A 10095-nucleotide genomic window follows, 5' to 3' on the forward strand; every position below is an offset into this window, starting at 1 on the left:
ATCTCTAACAAGCTCCTGGGCAAGACTGGCTACAGAGCCTGCAGGGCCCCTTGCTCAGAGTGAAAGTTTCAAGATGGGGAGAGCAGAGCTTGAAAACCAGCAAGGGGCCATTCTGAGTGTAGGACCCAGTGCGCCTGCCCACACAGGCCGCACGGATGGGACAACTGGCCGGCCTCCCCGGTGCCGGTGCTGCTGGTCTGGGGACTGTTCTTTGAGAACCACTGCCTTAGAGTGTCCAGGATAGAAAAGATGAGAGCTGTATCTTTGGAAACGGGCATTAGAACAGTTTGTTAACTGTAAGCATTACTGTTCCTCCTCATAACGATTCTTTATGAACCATCAGGTACACTGGGCTAAGCCCCTCCTGTGCCTTCCCTCATGAAGTGCTCTCATCAGCCCCCAGACGTAGTTGCTGTGTTATTCCCACTCTGCAGATGAGAAAACTGAGGTTCAGTGATATCAGAGGAGCTGCCCGAGAGCCCACAGTAAGGCCCTGACCCAGCTGCCCTGGTTCTAGGGTCTCAGACTCACTGACTCCTTCCCATCCAACCCTTTCTCTGGCCTCACCTTTCTGTCCTAACTGGAAGGGGGCTGGGCAGGCAGGGCACACCTTTCACTGCGCTGACTCTCAGCACCTCGAAGACAGATGGGTGTTGCTGGCGCCTGCTCTGGGCGGGCACTTTGCCTGTTCAACTCTGGGGCAGGTACTATACTGTTTCCATTTTGACGCAGGAGGGAGCTGGAGCACCTGGCTGCTGGGGTTAGGATCCTAATCCCAGGCTGTCTGGCAGCACAGCTCTGGGACCCTCTCGCCTAAGCACCATGACTTTGGGATCCACTGGGGCTGATGGCCAGGGCAGGGCCCAGCGTTTTGAGTCTCTGCTCCCTGTGAGCAAGCTGGAGTGGGGTGATCTGGGTTGGCCACAGGGTGCTGGCACACCGCCACGTGGCCCCAGCAAGGGTGCAGAGGAGGCTGCATCACCTGAAGGCTCAGGGCCCCGGTCCAGCAAGCAGCTTGTTCTTTTATATTATACAAGATCTGCTCTGCTTCACAGGTTTTGGTCCCAGGAGAGACTGATAATCTCCTCTCCTGACAGCTGTTGAGCCTACCTGAGGGTCTCTGCACTTCCCCCAGTGTCCCTTACCCCATGCAGCCAGGAGACAGCTTTGGAAGCTGAATCTGTTCCCTGATCAAGCCTTTGAATGGCAGCCAGCTGCACTGGAGATGAAATCTGAGGACCCGTCGACTTTGCTCCCTGCCGACCTGCCCAGTGCTGCTGCTCCTCACTGCCTTGCTCCAGCCTCACTGCCCTTTCGGCAGCTCTGTCTCCGGGCCTTTGCATTAACCACACCCTCTGCCCAGTATGTTCTCACCCCAGATCTGGCTGACATCAGCTTTTTGGAGAGCTCCCTGACTACCCTGCGTAAAGTAATCCCCAATTGAATTGCCCTCTTTTATTCTTAGCCAATAGTTTACTGCTGTCTGAAGTGACTGTGTTAATAATTTGTTGGCTTATCTGTCAGTTTTCTTCCCACTCAAGTCTAAGTGCCAATGAGGACAATGATTTTCTTTTCTTTTTACGATGTCCCCTGACACCCGAAGTGGTGTCTGGCACGTAGTAAATGCTCAACCAGTATCATTGGCAGGTGAATGTCTCTCTGCTCTTTTATTGCTCTGATCATTAAACTTGTCCTGGACTTCTCCCTGCTCTCATATTCCACCTCCAGTCCTTCAGAGTGCACCGCCAATCTGAGTCCTCCTGCTGCAAGCCACCTCTGTGTCTTGACTGTTCAGCAGGCTAACTGGGCTCCTGCATTTCCCCTGCAGTCTGATCTCTCCCCATGCCTGCAGCTGGCTCATCGTTTGTGGCGGGGGCTGTCCCGTGCACTGTGGGACATCTAGCCACATCCCTGGCCTCTGCCCACTAGAAACCCCTCACTTGAGACAAGAAGCGTCTCTAGACATGACCAAATGTCCCCTAGAGGCCCAGTCACCCCTGCGGGAGTGCAGCCGCCCCCAGAGAGGTCCCCTGAAGCGGGAAGTGCGTAATGCCCCTCCTCTGCTCAGAACCCTCCAAAGACGCCTGTCTCACTCGGAGTAGCACCCAGAGCCCCGTGCCTCCGGCTTCATCTTCCACCCCTCGCTCAGTCCTCTTCCAGCCACTATCTCCCCCTTCCTGTTTGTTTCTCAGACCCACCAGACATCCCGGCCTCAGGTCTCTGCACCAACAGTTCCCTCTGGAATGCTCTCCAGCTGTCCCTGTGCCTGGGGCTCCTGGTTCCTCCCTGGCTTCCTGCTCCATTATCATTGCCGCAGGGAGACTTTCCTGTAATGTTTCATCTCAACAGCTGCTTCTCCTTTCAGGGTGCAAAACCCGTGAAAGCAGAGACTTTGCTTTGCCTGGCACATAGTGGGTGTTCAGTGTTTGACAGGTGAATGGAAAGAGGGACTCCCTAGTCCTCCAAGCTTCAGGCTTTTTCTGAGAATGGCTTTTGCTGGGATGTTTGAAAAGCACTCAGCAGAGTGACTGGCTCATCAGTAAATGCCCCTGCCATCGCTGCGACCTGACCTCAGCTCAGCCCCCTCCCCACCCCCACCTTACCCACAAGACCCATCAGTCTCCGTTCAACTTTCTCGTCGTGTCCTGATTTCTAACCTAAGTCACCACTGTTTTGTACATATTTGAGCGTATGCCTCACTGTGCCAATTGGGATGCCTTGGGCTCTGCTGCAGGAACAACCCCCTGGCCTCCGTGCTCCACACACCACCACCTGGCCCTCCCCGTGCAAGGGCACTCCGCGGCCTTTCGGGTGGTGGGTCAGGACCTGCCTCCAAGGAGAGCTGAGAGTCGTGCCCTGACTCCTAGGGGCTTCAGTGTGGGAAGGTCTCCCAATGCTGCCAGTTAGAGCCTGTGGGCTGGACCCCGTCACAGGGCCCCTCCTACCCAACTTCCACGGGGCAGGGAGCCGGCACCTGGAAACCCGGCGTCAGTAAGTGGTGTTGGCACAGTCACCCACTGGGGACAAAGCTCTGGGGACTCCGTCTGTCCTGCTCATTTCTGAATTCTGTGTCGAGTAGCGCCTGACGCACAGCGGGCGGCCCCTGAGAGGTGTGAGCCTTCGCGGTGAACTGCAGCTTCAGGATGTGGCTGAGTTCTCCAGCCTGCCACTCGCCTGCTTTGTCATCTTGGGCTTAGTTTTCTAGTCTGTGAAATGGGAATGTTGGCACTTGCCTGTAGAGTGGTTAAGAGACTTAGCTGGGAAAATGTATGTGAATTCCTGGCACAGGATTAGCATACAGTAGGTGCCTAATAATCCTCTGCCAACACGCTGGCCTTCCAAGTGCCTCCTCGTTCACAGAGTGCCCACAACGCTGATGTGAATACTTCCGTCTGACGCATTGTGGGTTGTTTTCGGTTCTGAGACTGGTATTAGGCGGAGGCTCAGGCGCGCAGAATGCGTCCTGCCTGGTGGCCTCGCCCCCCCCATCACCACCTGGGAAGAGCATATAGAACACACCCCATAAGGAAGTCCCTGCCCCCCACTTCTTACGTGCTGGCCTGTGGGCAGGTCGGTTCTCTAAGAAAACGAGGGAAAGTGACCGTTCACAGGTTGCTGTGAGAATTCAGTGAGATGGCCTGTGCTTTAGCACACTGCCTGACACACAGTAGGTGTTCATGTGGTGGTTCCTTCTCCTTCCTACCATCTTAGCCTAATGATGAACTAAGAAGCAGTGTCCCGCTGCCCCCTGGGCCCCAGGAGACTTGGGAGCCCCTGCTGGGGACCGGGGAGACTGGGGAGAGGTGAGAGGACCTGAGGAATGGAGGCAGCCCACAGACTGAACCGAGGAGCACGGGGGAAGGGCCACTCAGCTTTGCTTCCAACAGTGCCCTGGGCTCTGCCCCTTCTAATAGTGTGACCCTGATGTGTTCCTTGCCTTTTCTGAGCCTGTTTCCTGTCTGCACACTGGAGAGGGCCAGATTATTGATTAAAAAAAAAAAAACAAAAGCACTGGGTGCCGTGGCCTGCTCAGTGGGTGGAACCTGTTGCCTTTTATTATCATTCCTTCTTACTATTGCCATTGTCATTTACGATTTAGATCACGAGGATTCAAAATGTGCCGATTAAGGACTGGGCTGCGGGTCCCCTGGGAAAGAGTCGCAGCAGGGACAGAAAAGGTCGGGCACAGGACGAAAGGGGGTGAGTCTTGACATTTTCTTCAATATTGATCCGAGAGCTGCCTCTGCCCAGGGGCAGGCTGGGTCGCGCCGTTGGGTTTCCCAGGGACGGTGCGTCCCATTGCGGCAGCCGCGGGGTCGGGAGAGGCTCCAAACACAGGAAATGAGGCAGGTGCCACTGAGGAGCCGAGGCTCTGAATTTTGTTTAATTTAGAATAAACTCTAAAACCCGGTATTCAGTTTAGTTACTTGGAGGAACTCATGTTTGGAACAACTCAGGTGAGCAAAAGTCTCCTCTTTCAGCTGAAAATTTTAGAAATTTAAAACGTATTTCCAATAAAAATGTAGCATCTGGCTTAAAATACTGTACGTATAAAATAGATACTAAATTTCAAAGAACTAGTTCTCCTGGAAAAAAAAGTAAATATCTCACTCATCATTTTATAGCAAGTTAAACTAACCCTTTTGACATATTGGATTACATACATAAAAATTAATTTTACCTGTTTACTTTAACTCGGATTCTGGCAAGTTCTCAATTGCACGTAAGGCGGCTGCATGTGTCTCCCTGGCCGGCACCGCCCTGGAGGGCCCGCTGCCTCTTCGGACGGTGCCTGTCATTTTGCGCCATCTGGTTCTCCATAATGTGTCTTGTTTGGTTTTAATTTTCCTTTGCTTGATTTTCCACTGAGGTCAGACACTTATGCTGGAAGTTGCCTATTTTTCTAACAGAGAATTTCTCACTGTGGCTTGTAAAGGATCTTTCTGTATTAAATGTGGTATTTATTGCTTTGAGATTTTGTGGCCTACCTTTTGATTTCTGCTTTTATTACTTGATATAAAGATGTTAAAAATTTTTGTGTGGTCAGATGCTTTCTTTACAGCCAGGAACCACATTGTTTGATAGTTGCTTGTTTTTTTTAATGGTTTTCTTTTTTACTATTTGATTATTTCATCTTGGCTTTATTTTAGAATGTGACATGAGGTATTGAACTGATGAGAAATGTGGGGAAAAACAACTATTTTAAGTGAGTTTTTAGTTACTTAGTGAGTATGTACATTCTTTATCCTGGTGTTTGGTTTTCTGGGCGGGGCGAGTCACATTGCGTTAGGCCGTAGTTTTTGTTACAGCTGTGGGAGCACTTCTGCTCATGCGCGCTGTGTAAGACTGTGTACTCCGGGAAGGTAGCTGGGCCATGACCTGTGACCCTGCGCTGTGCACACGGAAGTACTAGACTCAGCGGTGGCGAACGGCTTGCCCATGGATGGGGCCTGAACGCAGCAATCCCGATTTCGTCCCTGGGTGCACACCGTGGCACTGGGGACCAGACGATGTGCTCCTTCCCCAGGTTGTTAAGTTGAGCCCCAGGAACTCCAACACACAGAACATCACTCCCGAGATCAGTTTACTCCAGTGAAGCAAACCCGACCTAACACATCTCCCAGTCCGGTTCCCTGCTCACACCCACTGCCCATTTCTTTAGGATTAAAGCAGGTATTTCTCAAAATCCTTTCCAAGACTTTAAATATATTGAGCAAGTGTCAGTTACTCTCAATCCCTTTAGAGAACAACATCCTGTACAACCTGGATGCTTGCGGATTGTTTATAAGACTCAAGTCCTCTCTGCCCACCAGCCACAGTCCAGGTCTCGGCTCCTGTCCCTCCTCTGGGCGTGATGCGTGATGAGTTTCGAGCATGTCTTTCCAGACTTTTTCCTACATGTTAATGTCCACACCATTAGAAACTATTATTACTGGTATCGCTCACCCAGTAGCTGGCTGTCTTCTGATGTTGCTGTTAAGCACGATGCAATGAACACACTTGTTCAGGCCTTCTGGTTGGTATGGGCAAGTGCCTTTCCAGAGGAGGTGGTGGAACCTGGAATTGCTCCATCCAGAGTATGCACATATTCCGCCAAAATAGTCTCCAAAATCGTTATAGCCATTTACCAGCAGCAATGTATGAAAGTACATTATCCTACTGTTTAACTCGGTGGCAATTTCATAAGCAGAAATGTTGTTTCATTGTTTTAATTTGAGTTTCTCTGATTGCTAATGAGATCGAACATCTTTTCATGTGATCACTGGGTATTTACATTTCCTTTTCTCGGAATTGCTCGTTCATAACCACTGCTCATTTTCCCTTCTGACTCCTAAGTGTTACCCCCTGAAAACATTTTTATATATATTGTAGATAATTATTATATATGTTACAAGTATCTTCTGGAATGTTGCTTGTTTTTTAACTTTGTTGGTATATTGTTATGCTGAACCTTAACATTTCAGTACAGTAAGTCCTCACTTAATGTCCACAGGTTCTTAGAACTGTGGCAGAACTGCGTGCAATAAACCAGTATTACTATAGGCTGATTGACATGAGCAGGGGTTAAGTGCCTACAGCATCTCAACAACATTATAACAAAATGATGTTATTTGAGGACTTGTTTTATGGCCAAATTTTATCAGTCTTTCTTTTATGGTTTTTAAAACATTTTATTTGTAAAAGTCTTTAAAACCCCAAAGTAAAAAAACATTTGCTCATATTTTATTATATTATTTTAATAGTTTTGTTTTCTATTGAAATTTTTATTTTTGTGTGTCCTGTGAGGTAGGGGTCCAACTTATATTTTTTCTAGATGCACAGCCAGTTGTTTTAACACAAATTATCAAAAAGTTTTTGTTTCTCTCCTCATGTGAAATGCCTCCTTAAATGTATATTAAACCTTCGCTTCTACCTGGGTCTGTAGTCTCTTTCATTGATTTATATCTGTATCACAGAACTTTGTCACATATTTTTGGCATCTGGTGGGAGAAAGTTTCCTTTGTCCCCCTCCCCCCAGAAGTCTGGTTCTTCTTTTGAATTTCAGAATAAGCTTGTCAAATTCTATGAAAAATATAATTGGGACTGCATTCAATTTATAAAACAATTTGGGAAGAACTGACTGATACTTTTATACTATTAAGCCTTCTCATTCATAAACATGGTATGTCACCCCAATTATACAAGTCTCTTGTTCAGTGGAGGTCTGTCATTGTCTCTATAAATATCTCATGTCTTATAAAGTTAGTTTTGTTGCTGCTGTTAGTTTCGTTTTAAACATCTCCTATTTTACCTTCTACTTGTTATTTTCATGTTGAATTAATATCTGGCCACTTTGATCTCTTATGTATCAATGGTTTGTCAATTTGTGCCCTTAGAATTTTGTAGGAAATATCTTCAATTATACCATCTGTAATTATATAGTTTTGTATTTCCTCTTATAATATTTATAGTTCTTATGATATAGTGTACAACCTTGAGCACAAGTTTGAAAGGTAGCAGCAATGGCATGAACATTTTCACTGTCCCTAAGTTTTACAAAATCACAGTGGGGTCCATTTTAAGGTTATTAATGCCATTCCATTGATTGGAGGGTTCATTCTTATACTATTTACCACACTGCTCTATTTATTGCAGCTTTATATTGTGTTTTAATGCATAGATAAATTGTCACCACCAGCCATTATTTTTCATTATTTTCCTTTAACTCTTGGCTCCTTATTCTTCTAAACTATCTTTTTCTCAGCTTTAAGCATGAGCAACAGGTTCATTGGACATAAAATTGTCAGGTCTGTGGCTTTTCTTCTCAAAAGCCTTTAGCTGTCATTCTATTGTATTCTGATTTTTTTCCTAAGAAACCTGCAGCCTATTGTAGGCAACTTTTATTGTATTTTTTTCCTGGATGTTTTTAGAATTTATTTTATCCTCACAATATGAAAACTTTTGGTTTCTATGACTTCACCGAAGCAAAAAGAATTAATGACCAGCAGGGCTCACCCACTGACAACACGCTGCACACTTTCAGTGCCGTTAACCAGTGAACTGGGAGATGAACGAACGGCTCCAAGCCTTCTAACAATGTAAGTGAAGATGACACAATGTCTGAGACCCTATTTTGGACTACAAAGGATGCTCGACTTCTAATTTCCATTCTCTGTAGAACTAGAAGAGGTCATTCCTTCCTCGACACGCATAAAACACATCACACTTTCTGCTTTGCTGATGCTACAAATTCAATCCCAATTCTCCAGCCACATCAGTTGTGGGCATAAAGTATATCACACAACCTCAGACCTAACAGCGGAAGGCTTAACAGGAATGGATGCTGCTGGAGCAATGCTGCTTCCTTTGATGCGGCAACTGGGTATCCACCCCCTGCTCCTCGTGTGATTTCTCCAGCATGTTGGAGCAGCGAGGAGTGGTTTTAGTGTCCTAATAACCAAGTTAGAGTGAGGACTCTGGCCACATGATACACGTGCTCCATTGTTTAAAAATGATTCTGAATCTTGGGCAACTGCTCTCTTGTAGCTACTTTACAGTTTCTAAAAGCAGTTACTGTCCAAAGCTGGAAGAACTTAAGTCTTCTCATGAGCGTGTGAGTGACTAGAGGGAGGTAAACAAAAATAAAATGAAAATAAATGAGGTCTGATAGAACAGCCAGATAAGACAATTTGAAAAAGGAACCGTTATTTAAAGTTGATTCCATCTATCATGCGGGTTATTCTGACTTAAGGCGGCAGCACGTGGCACACTCCTGAGGCCACTCCCGAGCCATCTGCTGCGCTGATCTCTGCCTGTTTTACGGATCCGTGGGCTCTCTGGCGCTAGGGGGTCATCTGGGTTTGGGTCACACAGCAGTGGACACAGGGATAAAAGAGCTTCAGAAATAGTTAAAGCAGGAGACCACTGTGATCTTATAAAATATCGAGACGAATGTTGCCATTACTGCTAATATTTGGATGATAAATTCTCCTTGTAAATGCAACTTTAGGCAGTTGGAAGGGGCAGTCTGTAGGGGCATGAATTGTCAAAAACAATACGCTGCCTCCGTGTGGGCTGGCATTAGGTCCCACAATTGGGGCTTGCTGGTGACACAGATCATCCCCAACTGGACGTGCAGAACATGGTGCTGGAGGGTCACAGGCCAGATCACTAAGTTCCTTATTCATCTGCTTCATAGTATGCGTTTTGCGTCTGGCCCCTCAATCTCTCTGGGTCCTCAAAGGTCTGGCCAAAACTCTAGGTTATCCTGGTGGCAGGGAAGGGTCGTCTCTTTGTCTCACACTGGCTCTGCCAGACACAGACACAGACACAGGCAGGTTTTCTTCTTTTCAGAACAGCACCTTCTTCTTTTTTTTTTTTTTTAAGATTTTATTATATTAGAGAGAGAGCAAGAAAGAAGAAAGAGAGGGATAGAAACATCAGTGTGTGGTTGCCTCTCATGTGCCCCCACTGGGGACCTGGCCTGCGACCCAGGCATGTGCTCTGACTGGGAATCGACTGGCAACCCTTTGGTTCACAGCCCGTACTCCAGCCACTGAGCCACACCAGCCAGGGCAGAACAGCACCTTCTTATTAAACAGGTCAGAGGTTCAACTGGGAGGGCAGGGGCCAGAGGTGGGTCGTGGGCTGGAGTGAGGTGGGGGAAGGGTACGCGGGCAGCGGGGACCCTTGGAGTCAGAAGCATGGAGAACTGGAAGGAAACCATTGGAGGAAGGTCTATCCTCATAATATAAAATTTTAAGAACATTTTCCAATGCCAAATAATTTCCTCAGCTATGTCTTTATTTATTTCTCCTGTTTTAATTTCTTGGGAAAACCATCAGTTTTAGGAATCACGCTTCTTTCTTATCCTCTAGATGCATTATCCTCTCTTTTGCTTTCTTGGTCCTTCTGGTTTGTGGGACAAATCAGTTGTCTGGTGGGTCAGTTCTGCTCATTACCCCTAAGCTGTTGATTCGTGGATGCTCCCTTCAACTCATTTCACCTCTTCTGTAACACGGGACTCCGGGCATGGGCTCTAAACAATTTCTTCAGGACTTTTTTCCAATGCTAAGAACTCTTAAAAACTAAGATCGAGGGCAGTGATGGAATGTA

General features: G+C 47.2%; 1 pseudogene; it reads right to left on the reverse strand.

Moving 5' to 3' along the window:
• Window positions 1-8716: 8716 nt before the first annotated feature.
• On the reverse strand, window positions 8717-9176 carry LOC119053586 (ubiquitin-conjugating enzyme E2 D3-like; annotated as a pseudogene).
• Between the last annotated feature and the right edge of the window lie 919 nt (window positions 9177-10095).

The sequence above is a fragment of the Artibeus jamaicensis genome, unplaced genomic scaffold, assembly GCF_021234435.1.
Source record: "Artibeus jamaicensis isolate MK-2021 breed Jamaican fruit bat unplaced genomic scaffold, CSHL_Jam_final contig_729, whole genome shotgun sequence".
In the NCBI taxonomy this organism is placed as follows: domain Eukaryota; kingdom Metazoa; phylum Chordata; class Mammalia; order Chiroptera; family Phyllostomidae; genus Artibeus; species Artibeus jamaicensis.